This window comes from Phasianus colchicus, chromosome 9 (genome assembly GCF_987193195.1).
Source record: "Phasianus colchicus chromosome 9, bPhaCol1.hap1.1, whole genome shotgun sequence".
Lineage (NCBI taxonomy): Eukaryota > Metazoa > Chordata > Aves > Galliformes > Phasianidae > Phasianus > Phasianus colchicus.
Window position 1 is genome coordinate 3,912,102 of NC_143444.1, and position 12,685 is coordinate 3,924,786.

Consider the following 12,685-nt stretch of genomic DNA (forward strand, 5'->3'; position numbering starts at 1 on the left):
TGGGATCAATTTTTTTATCCCGTTTACTCAATCCAAGAAGAATCTTATACGTTATGATGGAGATCATACTAGAGTAGTGATCTTTGGTGAGTAGTCTTCAGTATTGAGTGCAGGATTTCTAAGTGGTTGAATACTTATGGAATGAGTGAAGGAACCAGTGATGTTAATTTAGAAGCAAAAGTCGAGTCAGAAATTTTCATGCCAGTAGTGTCTCTAAGGTAGAGCTAAGAAGCATAACACTTTCACTGTGCTATTCACATGCAGACACTTATTCATCCCACACTTTCTATCTTCTTTCAAAATAAGCACAAATGTCTAATACTTTCATTGCTGTCAAGCAATGGCTGTATATTTATTTAACAACATTCCCATGAAAGACTGGATTAATTCCCCATTGTTTTTACATCAGGTACTGAAGTAAAAAAAAATTGATTTTTTTCTCTTTTATTTGAACTGTTACTTTTTTCTTACACCAAATAATATGTTACACCAGAGAGACTGAAATTCCAGCAGCACTGCAGAGTTCCCTAAGGTCATACACACAAATGTGTATAGTCATGTCTTATTAAATTATAAAGTACAGGGAGTATCATCTTATAGTTTCTAATTTAAATATATACACAATTTTTTCAATTCAGAGAAGTGTGCTAATTAAAATAATTTTAAAAAAAAATGTGACTTTCAGAATGTCTGAGGAAATCTATGAAAAAATGTTTTTTGAAAAAAAATTAATCACTGGTTTTAGAATGGAGAAAAAGAGCTAGCTACTATGAGAATAAGTACCATAATTTGGACCAAAGCAAAATCTAGTTTCTCAGATGAGATAGAGATGAGGAACTCAGTTAAGCAGACTCCTCATATGAACAAAAATAATCATCAGGAGAGAAGTTCCATGTTTGTTTATTATTTATTTCCCCCTCCTCCTCAAGATTATAGGCATTCTGAATAAATATTGCAGCTAAGATTGCTGTTACAAAGACAAGATCTTCTCACTAAAAATTAGAAGATCCACAAACAATGTTTGTTTGGAGTGATGTTGAAGTAAAGTGTGAAATTTTATGATCTTTTTTCTTAGAAAATCTGCACAGTTTTCAGGAAAAGTGAAGTACCCCTGTCCAAGGACAATTCCTCTGATGAACCGAAGACTGACAGATGATCGTAATGCTTGTTGGGTATAGAAGTTTGAGTCAGTTCACTCTGAACATGCAGTTTGGAGGTTTTTTCATGATTTGGTTTACTACATGACCTAGAACTACTCATGAACAAAATGTGACAGTGTCAGTAAAACCAGCAGAACGTTACAGCTAATATGTGGTTAAAGAAATTAGAAAATCGGTGCAAACAAAGCAATTATTTCTTTGAAGAAATCAAATAGCAAGGTTCTTGTTGAATATCATGGCTTTTCTGTTCATTTGTTTTTTAAAGTTACTTTTCAGTTTTGGTTTAGGGTGGTTTTTTTTTTGTTTGTTTTTTGGTGGGAGGAAGGTCTGCTCTCTTCTTTGTATCAGTTTCCAGGCCTTTTTTAGACATTCAACTTTAAAAACTGAACTGAACCCGTGATTCCTATGAGATCAAAATACTCCTTGACATAAAAATGCAACACAGGAATCATAATGGCTGACCCCCCCAACAGCGCTCCGTGCCTCTAGTTTGGTCAACAACTCATTTCATCAGAGCACTCTTATTGTTTATGTCAAAGTCTTTGATGAAATAATTTCTAAATTCTAAATTATAATCAATAATTGCAGTAGCTCACATTCTCAAACTCGAGAACTATTAAGTGTATAATATGACTTTACCAGCAGACTTTGCTTTCCACATGTAGCAAATATACAGATCTGCTTAAATGCTAGGAAACGATTACACAAATTATTTTTAAATTATTACCTAGATCTTCACTTGTATTATATATTGCTCCCACATCTAAATTGTCTGACAGAATCACAGTGGCTGTTCACAACTTTTATCTTCTTGAAGATATAGGTGAGATTTTGGCGAGGTATTTCAGTCTGTCCAATTCATGAGTGCATAATCTCAGCTTTAATCATCAATGTGGGAGATGTTTCCTTCCTCTTGTCAGAATACAACTGAAGTAAATGTGAATAGACCATGGAGGAAAATCATTCCACACCGATCTTGTCTTTTCCTCTGCTGCTGGCCTGTGAAGTGGGCAAATCATATTGTTCTCCCATGCTTAGTTTCCCCTTAATGTAAATTTAATATAACTACACACCTCTTTTTTTACATAATGCCATGAGTATGGATGAAAAGTGATACTAAGAGAAACATCTTCCACATGCAGAGGTCAACTGTAGTTCTCTCTGTGGTTAAGAAAGAGGATTAAGAATTGTAAGGAACTAAAGCCTTTATATGCCCAGTCTCCAAGAGTAGATTCAAATCTCTTTAAGCATTCCTGATTTGATTTACAGTAGATGTCTACTGAAATCTCATCAGTGAGTCTCAGCAATCCCCAAGTACTCTGGCCTTCTGGAATAGATTAATATAACCGCTCCTAAATTCCCATCCAGCTAAGGAGAAGTAATCTCCGAAAAGAAGCTTAGTACATAATAGACAATATTAAAGCATCTCACAATTACTGTAATTTAACATTTAGCTTACATTTAGCTTATAGAAAAATAAAAGCTACTTGTGCAGTATACCTTTGTGCAGCTTCCATTAAAAATGTACAAACAACCTTGTTATGTGAGACACAAAACACTTTCCCAAATGTCATATTAAACTAATTGCTAGGAGAATGACAAAGCTCTCTAATGTGATTGCTCTTTCTTCACAACAAAGGCAAAAATTACCAGTTCCTCACAGCCTAAAACGGGTCGTGATTGGAGTCAGATGAACTGATGCTGATGAATATTCACTTGCACTGGTTTTGTGTGTGAAAAGGCGTGTTGAAATGTATGTTTCTCTGTTTTAATAACTTCCATTCATCAAATAAAATGTTGTCTTCCTTCTTATGGAGAAATTCAACTGAAGTCGGTGACTGACACACGTAAATGAAGTTGTAGCACATCATGGGTGATGCCATTCATATTTTGAAAGCCAAAAAATATTGCCACTTATAATGATATTTATACTTACTGGTTTAGCTCAATCTGTGTTTCCATATTTCTCACAGAATAGCTATACTGAAAGAATGGATCTCATTTTCCAAGAAGAAGAGATCAGAATAACTATGTTTTTACATTTGTTTACGTAGGGTTTATTGCTGTGTTTTTAGTTTTGGATTTGTTTTTTTCTCATTTGGGCCCATGGCACGGATACAAAAAATATATTGCTGAAAGGCATCTGCAAAAGCAGTCCCAGGTTGGACCACCTGTTTATACATACAGTGGCATTTTCCCACCTAATGTGATACAGAAATATTGCATTTGGAATACAGTCCAGATGGCCATTTCTGGCTACCCAGATAGCTGACGGCTATTCATATTTATAGGTCCTAGATAAAATATATGGGTAGCAGAGTAATGAATACATCTGGAGAAAATGGAGGACCACAGATATAAAAAGTTTGTTGATGACACCAAAATAAAAAGTGTGCTGAAGAAACTGAAGAGAATTTTTTTGTGATTTCACAGCTCTGGAGGAGGACAAGGTCTAAAGGTAAAAAGGCTAAAGGTCTAGTGCCAGAGCTACTAGAAATTGTCTTAATAATCTTTTATCAATACCATGTTTGCTTTTATCCAGTCCTTACTATGACTCACAAATGCACTGGTAGTAAAATTAGAGCAATTTTTCAGAGACAGTGTTAAATGGCTATTAAATATCTGAAGAAGTGCCATAGTACCATGATTTTATTTATTTTTTTTAATTTGAGACATGATCACAACTGATTTTATTTTTGGCTTGACACAAGAATCTAATAACACATTTTTTAAGAATGTAACATGAAACTGAAGGAAAAAACCTGAAAAAGCATATATGAATAATTTAGAATATGGGATCATACCAGTTGTAAAAAAGAAAAGTATTTGGTTGGATTTAATTTTTTATTTTTATGTGATACTGAGCTGCTCCAAAAATAGTTGCATTCAAAAAGCAAGACAATTCCACTATGACAATCAAAAACTTAGGTGAGTACAAAACTCACTAAAACACTACAAGTATCTGTTTTTAGAATAGTCTATCACTGGAAGCTGCTGTGATTCCATTTAATTGTGACACAGCTCTAAGTAAGCTGAAAATAGTAAGTATAAAAAACAAAACAAAACAGGTGAAAATGCAGGTTGAGAGAAGAAAAAAAAATTGTTTCCCAGTACGTGATTAAGTCTTCTACTTGCTAACCTTGGAAACAGAAACCTTAGAAACTCAGAATACAATTATGTTTTGCATGACATAAGGACCAGCCTACACTTTTTAATATGCACTAGCTTAATGAGTTTAGAAGCAGTTAAATCCTTTACTTGCATTAGGAATACAGCAGAATTATCTTTACCTTAGGTTTATCTCTCTTCCAATGTATCAGATAAAGAATAAAAGTAGAAAATAAGGGAAAATGATCATGCTTTATGCATCTAATTCAGAAACAAAAGTCATGCTGTATTTATTATTAAGAAAACTGTAAAGAACTTACTAAACAGATGTGACAAATCTAGTTCATTAAAACAGTATGCTGCTTGTATTCAGGATGAAAGGAGAAGATTCCTGAGTTGCCATGTTATTACAGAGGGCAGATGCCTAGTCAGAAGAACGTACCATTTTTCCATTAAAAGTGGAATGCCTGTACACATTTTTCATTGAATAACAGCAAAAAATACATAACCAAAACTATCCTGGGCTCCATCCGAGGAAGGGTGGTCAGCAGGGACAGGGAGGTGATTGTTCCCCTCTACTCTGCTCTTGTGAGGCCCCATCTGCAGTACTGTGTCCAGGTCTGGAGCCCCCAGTACAAGAAAGACAGGGAGCTGTTGGAGAGGGTCCAGAGGAGAGCCACAAAGATGATCGGGGGGCTGGAGCACCTCCCCTACAAAGACAAGCTGAGGGAGCTGGGCTTGTTCAGCCTGGAGAAAAGAAGGCTGTGGGGTGACCTCATTGCAGCCTTCCAGCACTTAAAGGGAGCCTACAAGCAGGAGGGAAATCAACTCTTTGAAAGGGTGGATAACTGCAGGACAAGGGGAAATGGTTTTAAGTTGAGGGAGGGAAGATTTAGGTTGGATATCAGGGGGAAGTTCTTTACAGAGAGAGTGGTGAGGTGCTGGAACAGCTGCCCAGAGAGGCTGTGGATGCCCCGTCCATCCCTGGAGGTGTTCAAGGCCAGGTTGGATGGGGTCCTGGGCAGCCTGGGCTGGTATTAAGTGTGGAGGTTGGTGGCTCTGCATGTGGCGGGGGGTTGGAGATTCATGATCTCTGAGGTCCCTTCCAACCCAGGCCATTCTGTGATTCTGTGAAAACTACATTTGTTAAAAATGCCTCTCTTTGGTTGCTTCATTCTGTCATGAATGTGGAAAAACACCCTTTTCTCATAACTCCGCCCTGCAAGCCAGATATAAGATAAGATGACCAGAGAGAGCCATGGTGGTAAATGTTTCACACTTTTTCTTAACAGAACAGAACTAAAATAAAAATTCAATCCATAGGAAGAGGGAACTGAAGGAACAGAGTTCTAAACCTGGAAGTTCTTTTCTTCAAAAAACCAATTCTTTTTTTTACTAGTGCCAAAGTCCAAATCCTGAGCTGCTATATCTTAGCATAACATTATATACTAGGTTAAATGTTGACCCTAAATATTTCACCTTCCCATTTTTATTTTTTATAACATATAAGATTTTCCACAGTGTTTAACAATGTTGGGGTCTGAATTTTCAAAATTCTTAAGAACAGGAAAGTGTCCATGGTAATGGACAAGCACGCTAATTTTCAGATGGGTTTTGCCTTGTTTGTTCTGTGATTCTGTTTATCCTGACATTTGCACTAAAACATTACTTCACCACTTTGCACTAAAACAAAGTAGAAAAGCATTCTTTCATATCAGGAAGAGAAGCAGGTTCTAAAACTGACTCTTCTTCCACAAAATCATCCAGACAGGGATAGGTCAGCCATGTCACCTGCAATTTCATTGTACCTTCTCCATTCAGCTCATAACAAGAAAATCTGCAGACGTGTTTAACCTTGGAATTTGATACATTTTTCTCTCTCACACACACACGCTTCTTAGAATATAGGTATTTGACCTGATCTTGCTCAGTTGCTCCATTGTTCCATACGTAGCATATAACAACCAGAGCACTCTATGAGATGGAGCGTGCTTTGACTTCTGTTAAGGGAATCAGTCTTCAGGCTAAAATATTTCTCAAGAGATTTGTCACGATACAGTCCTGGCAGCTCATTTATTCTCTGTCTACTCCTCTTTCCTAGAGTCTCTACAAACATATTCATATGTTATATTTTATCCTGAAACTGCCTGAAAAGAAAGCAGAACAGAGCTCTATTTTTGTTCTGAAAAGTATGCAGCTAAAAGTAGGCATACCCATTTGCTCAGGACTCCCAACTGTTGCACACAGTGTTCTGAACCAGATGAGACTCTTATCCAAGGACTTGTCACTGAATCTCTTACAACATGGTAAGAATGTTCATTATGTTTTAATTTGCATCTATCTCAGCTGTGGCTGCATTTGAATAATGAGTTAACATCATATATTTAATCTTCTATGACTATTTTGCAAACAATCTTTCTGAGGAAAGAGAGATATTGATGTTTGCAATTTAGGGTGAGGAAAACATATGTATGAGATTGGTCCTTGATCATTCTCTGCAGTGTGTTGCTAAGAGGCATTATTTTTTTTCACATACTCTTTCTCATTACTCCATCGTTCAGAAGTCCTATTATATTAGCTTCACAGAGTTTGCTTGCTTACTTAAAGGTCATATATTGTGCACAGTGATGAATGAATTCTGTGTAATATAAGATGAGAATCCCCCTGGACTTCATTTAAAGTTTGCTGCTCAAGAGGCTGTAAACTTGCTATGTATTTGCTCTTTCCTCAAGTATTCCCAAAAGCTCAAATCAAAGTAGATCACTTGGGAGTTGAAATGATATGTCTGTTGCTTACAAACCTTGGAGAAAGAGAAGGGAAATTGAGGTCTTGACCTATAAGTTCAAGTCTGTATGGAAAATGCTGCTCTCTGAATGACATCTATATTAGAATCTTTCCTACTTATTTCAGTTTGTTGGTAAATTACATGTTCAGTAACTGTTGTCCTTGAAGTCTCTGCAATAGTTATTGAACCTCAGTGCTAACCTTTTTCCAGTCTGAAAATTGACCATTTATTTCTGTTCTTTGTTTCCCAACCTTTCTTAGCTTGTTTCTAATCCATGGTAGAACTTTACCTTTCACTTCAGGACTACTTCATTTTCATAACAGCCTTCTGAAAAGGACTTTGCTGAAATTTTTTTTGAAAGTCCAGACAAATTATACTAATCATTTCCCTTCATCCATTCCTTTCTGGACATTCAAAGTATTGTACCAGATCAGGGAAAAGTGATGTACACTGCTGAGTTTCCACTTGATAGTCAGCACAGTCAAATGATCCATAGTCTTTCATGGTGAAGACGTGGTGAAACACATCTCTTCCCACTCAGTGGGTTTTGAGGGATGTGAATCTTTTTCTGTCCCATGAGTTGCACCTCCACTAGTCAGCAAGGGGTCTCTGCTGCGATGGAGTCATCCAAGACTCAGAAGAATGATACACATCAATTTACTGAGAGCTTTCTTAACAACTAAGATCAACTACTTGGAGGTAAATCTGGCTAATTGGCTAATTATGATTAATAAGCATTACAGGTAAGACAACAGCTACTAGAAAGAGTAAAATAACAGAAGATAAAGACAAAAGATAGAAAACAGGGAAAGAGGAACAGACAGACAGAGGTACAAACACAGCAAAGCAAAGTGGTTCACCACTCGTAGATCCAGCACTGTCTTGTTGTCAGGTGCTAGTCTTCAGTAGGAAAGGGTCATCAGAAGTTGTGTTGTTCAGTTGATAACAACTATCACCGACAGTACGAACTCTTTCTTATAGTACAAAGTGGCCAAACATGCTCTTTTGGAGTTGGACAGCTTCTGGCTTCAGGATCCCAGCAGGAACTCCTTAGTTTTTGTCTTCCAGGCCTTGCAAATTTAAGTCAGCAGTGGATAATAGGAAGCAGTGAGATGCCAGGTTGTATTTTGGCTTCTCAGGATCATCTCCCAGTCTCCTGTATCAAGCTGGTTTTATTTCCTCCCACGGCAAGTCTTCAGCCAATTAACACTCCTGGGCCCTCAGGAACACTTCTGAATCCTCTTGGAATCTATACTTAAGTATAACTTTCTTTTACTTGATTATGTCAAACAAACAAACAAACAAACATTACTATTAACAACAACAAAAAAAATTATCTGTTATGAATTTGTCCACAAAAAATATTAAGGAAGAACTAGGGGTGCTAAAATAGATTCCCCTTTTGTCTAGTCAGTAGCTTGTATTTCTCACTTCCTTTTTAGGCACAAGGATATAAATCTAGCTCTGAATGCCAGACGCAGTACAGAGACCACATAGCTACTGGTAACAGCTCTGTGAATATGTCTGGAGTATATAGGAATGAAGAATAAAGAAGCTGTAGAAGCAACAACGTATCCCTATTGCTTGTCATGCACTCATCAGTAATGGTGAAGCACTTAGTAAAAACTACCCAAATACACTGGGGAACTTCAAGATTTAGGTAAGAAGATCTGATCTGTCTTCTTTTGTCTGGCTGAGCTCGCTCAGCTAACTTTTTGTGACACATATTTCTGACCAGGCTTTGTCTCTGCTCAGCTTTGGATGGGGTCTTTGCTAAGGTATTGCTCAGCATTTCTTCATCACTAATGAGGATAGGGTCTCAAGGGACCATCTCCTGTTGCAAAGTTAAGAGGTGATATATGTCTAGAAAGGTGCAGACAAACTGTTGTGTGAATCTGGACCAAAAAGAGCTATGAGCTGCTTTTTTTTCTGAAAGACATGCTACAGTATGTCTGTCATCAGCAGCCAGCATGGCAAGGTGTGAATACACTTGACTAAAGAGGCCTTGCATGAATGAATATGACCACAAAGGGTCAACAGATTTATTTCCGAGCAACACAGGAAAGGTGACATTTGCTTGAGATATTTTTACAGTCTTCAGATTCGGATTTTTCTTGATGCCTTTTTCTTTTTCTTTTTTTTTTTTTTTCCCCAATGGCATTCAATCCAACCTCACATTTTGTAATTGACATGCTTCTCCTCAGGAAAACTGGAAAACATCATAAAATACTACTATTTTTATAGTCTCCATTCAGTTCTCTTAAAATTAATCATTATGCTGTACTGCAATTTCTATACCTGCCAAACTGTAAACCTTTCAAAGAAGCTGTGAAAACACTGGGGTTGGCATATTGCTTGCCCTGTAACTCTGTCACTTGCAGATTAACAGTTTGTCAAGCAGCAGCGTGAATAACACAGCTATCACAGTAAACGCTGTGGTTTTGCAGCAGCAATGTGTTTCTTGAAATCTCTGTGCAATGCACCAGCTTCTGTGAGCATTTTTAGCAAAGTGCTTATTTTTAAGCTTGTTGACAGAGATATGAGAGGATTTTTATTCAGTCTAGTGTATTCACTGCTCCAGTTAACCCATTTTCGCATATACACCTTTTCCTGAACCTCCCAGTCAATCACAGAGAAAGGGTAGGAAGCAACATGACATTTCTCTCTCTTGCCCTGCCTGTCACTGTCTGGGAGCAATAAAAACATTTTCCAATTCTTCCTCCTGTTCTTCAAGAAAAGACAGAGTATTTAACCAAAGGCTTTGGGGATGGAAATGGGCTAGATTATTTGCCTGGCACTGTCAGTGAAATAGCACCTCGCTAAAAGAAAGGCAACAAGGGCTCTGAATAAACATAAACATTGTCTTTGATTGACAGTCAGAGTAGACTACCATTACCAATGTTTGCTGTAGTGTTACAGGCTGTGTGTCAGGACTTCAGCATGCTGACACATCCCCCACACTCCACTTCTCTTACAAAGTGGTGAGAAGCCAGTAGAGATGTCAGAAAGGACACCAATATATTTCATATGGATGCTCATTCTATGCATCCAGGTGTCTCCCCGCTGACCAACTCCCCATCCTACTCCCACCCTGGTCTTCTTGCCTGCAAAAGTTCTTTGAGCATGGCCAGAACAAGGGATTTTGTCTCCTGAGTGCAGTGATTCCCTGCAGAACTGCCTGACAGATAGCCACTGGCAGGATCGTCACATCACCTGCCACATTCAGTACTTTCCTGAGCCCTATTTGCTAGTATCCCAGCTAATTAGCTCAGCTGCAAACTTATCCATTCATAAGTTCAGCAACTTATCCATTTGCTTGCAGCCCTAAGAGTTTCATGAGAAGCTCACAGACAGTCCAAGCATCCCTGAAAAATGAGATCTCTCTGATCACCTGATGGTTACTACCTTTTCAGGATGTGGGAATCAAATGTTATTTCTGCATTATAGTTAGATAATATTTTTTTATTTCATGGTCTCTGCTGCCATAGCTCTTTTTGGGAGTCTTTCTACTTTTCTTGGGGGAGGTCTCTGATAGTTTGCATCGCTTATCCTCTGGATGAATCTTCCCCAGGAATGCATGCTCAGTATTTAGGTGTATATCTGTATATTTTATCATACACATTGCAAGAATATCCTGCACGAGATTGATCAAACCAGAGAACAAGTGATGGCATGCCCAAGGAATGGCCTGAAGAGACATCGGAAGGCCTGGCATCACCCCGTCCCCCGGTGCTCTTTGTTTAACGAAGGCTTTGAAGAAAATCACCACATCAATACGACAAGAAGAGCACTGAGACAGCTTGGAAAACAGGATGGCTGCTGGCTGACAGATAACACAGCAATTAACAAATGTAAACTGTGATAAGATTGTGAACCTGGAGTACCCAGCCAATGGGGAAACAGGGCAGGGGGATGGGCAAAGGGGGAAACAAGGTACAAATGCTGTCGTTGCATCCTTAGGGTGCTCCTGTCATTGCAATCGTGAATAAAATCTGCTTTTATCAGAGATACCATCCTGACAAAATTATTTGGATATTTCCAAGTATGCTTAGACGCATGAGATCTGGGATGACTTCAGCTAAAAGGTCTTTGCATTCAGTTTTTAAATCCTCTCTGAAGAGCAATAACAAGGCTGTCTTTCTCTGCACATATCAGCTTAGGGTTCTAGACTCTCATAAACAGTGTGGTCCAAGTCTGAGCAATATTAGTATTAGCTGCAAGTACCGCAAAATGTGTCTCTATTTTTTACTCTGCTCATGTACAGGGCATGTCACAGAGCAGTGTGATAATGTACTTCTTTTGAGGAGATATTTGGTAAAAAAAACAAAACAGAAAAAAACAATAACAAAAAACCACACACACACACAAAAAAACAAAAAACAAAACAAAACAAAAAAAAAGAAACAAAACAAAAAAACCCAACTCCCCCACCAAATTACAGCACTGTTTAAGCAATCTTTACTTCTTAAAGGAGAACCATACATAGGTTCCTTCATTATGTTAATCTCGATATGATGTAAAAATCATATCACAGAATAGCTTAGGTTGGAATTTCTTCCTGAGATCCAACTTACATCTCTCCTCTTTTAGTTTAAAACCTTTGTCCCTTGTGCAGTCACTGCCAGACTGTAAAATCGTTCTCACATTGGGGCCCCAGGCCTGAACACATTACTCCATATGGGGCCTCTCAAGGGCAGAGTAGAGAGGGACAATCACTTCCCTTTTCCCTCTGGCTGCCCCTCTATTTGATGCAGCCCAGGGTACCACTGGCCTTTCAGGGTGCAGATGCACATTTCTGGCTTGTGTCCAGCTTTTCATCCACCGGGACCCCTAGACCTTCTCTGCAGAGCTGCTCTCAAAAAGTTCTTCCCCTAGACTGAGATTGCCCTGACGTGTTTTGAGTTCAGAGGAAAAAAATATTTTCACTGAAGACAATGCTGAAATGATATAGAGGATATAGAGTCTCTGTTAGGAGACTTTTGATCTATGTGTTTTTGACCAAATGCAATAAATCTGTTTCTGATGACAGAAATAGCTCATTGTTGTCTAGCCTCTGACCCCAAAGGACACTGTCTTCAAGTTATTCACTACTTTTAACATAATTTCAGCTAGGTTGCTTGTATATGAGAATGCTATTTGTTATTACTTGCCTTTTCATTTAGCTTTTTCAGGCATCATTAGTCAGGTACAAAGAAACTCTGAAAGAAGGACATACACAGCTTTAAAAAACAAAGACAATGTTTATTGCCTTATGTAGATGAAAGATAGCTGAGATTTAGGGAGCTTATAGGCTATACATACGTATGCTTACTGCTCAGGACAGTGCCCCAGAGGCTGTTTCCTGACTGGAAAGGTGGAGACGTTTTGGGTCCTACATCTCCCCTGCAGTCCTCAGTGCTGCTGAGGTACTGTCCTCCATGAGCAGTACAGCAAGGACAACTCTGAGAATCAGTTCAGCTGAGAATCAGATAACTCCCAGCCTACAGTTAGGCTCCCTGTTGTTGTTTTTTTTTTTTTTTCTATCAGCATTTTTATTTATTTTTTCATATCGGTGATTTTCTTCTTGAATCTTTGAGCTACTAAAATTCCCCGAATCAGTTGCCTGACCTCTCTCTGCAATTTCACCTCTCAT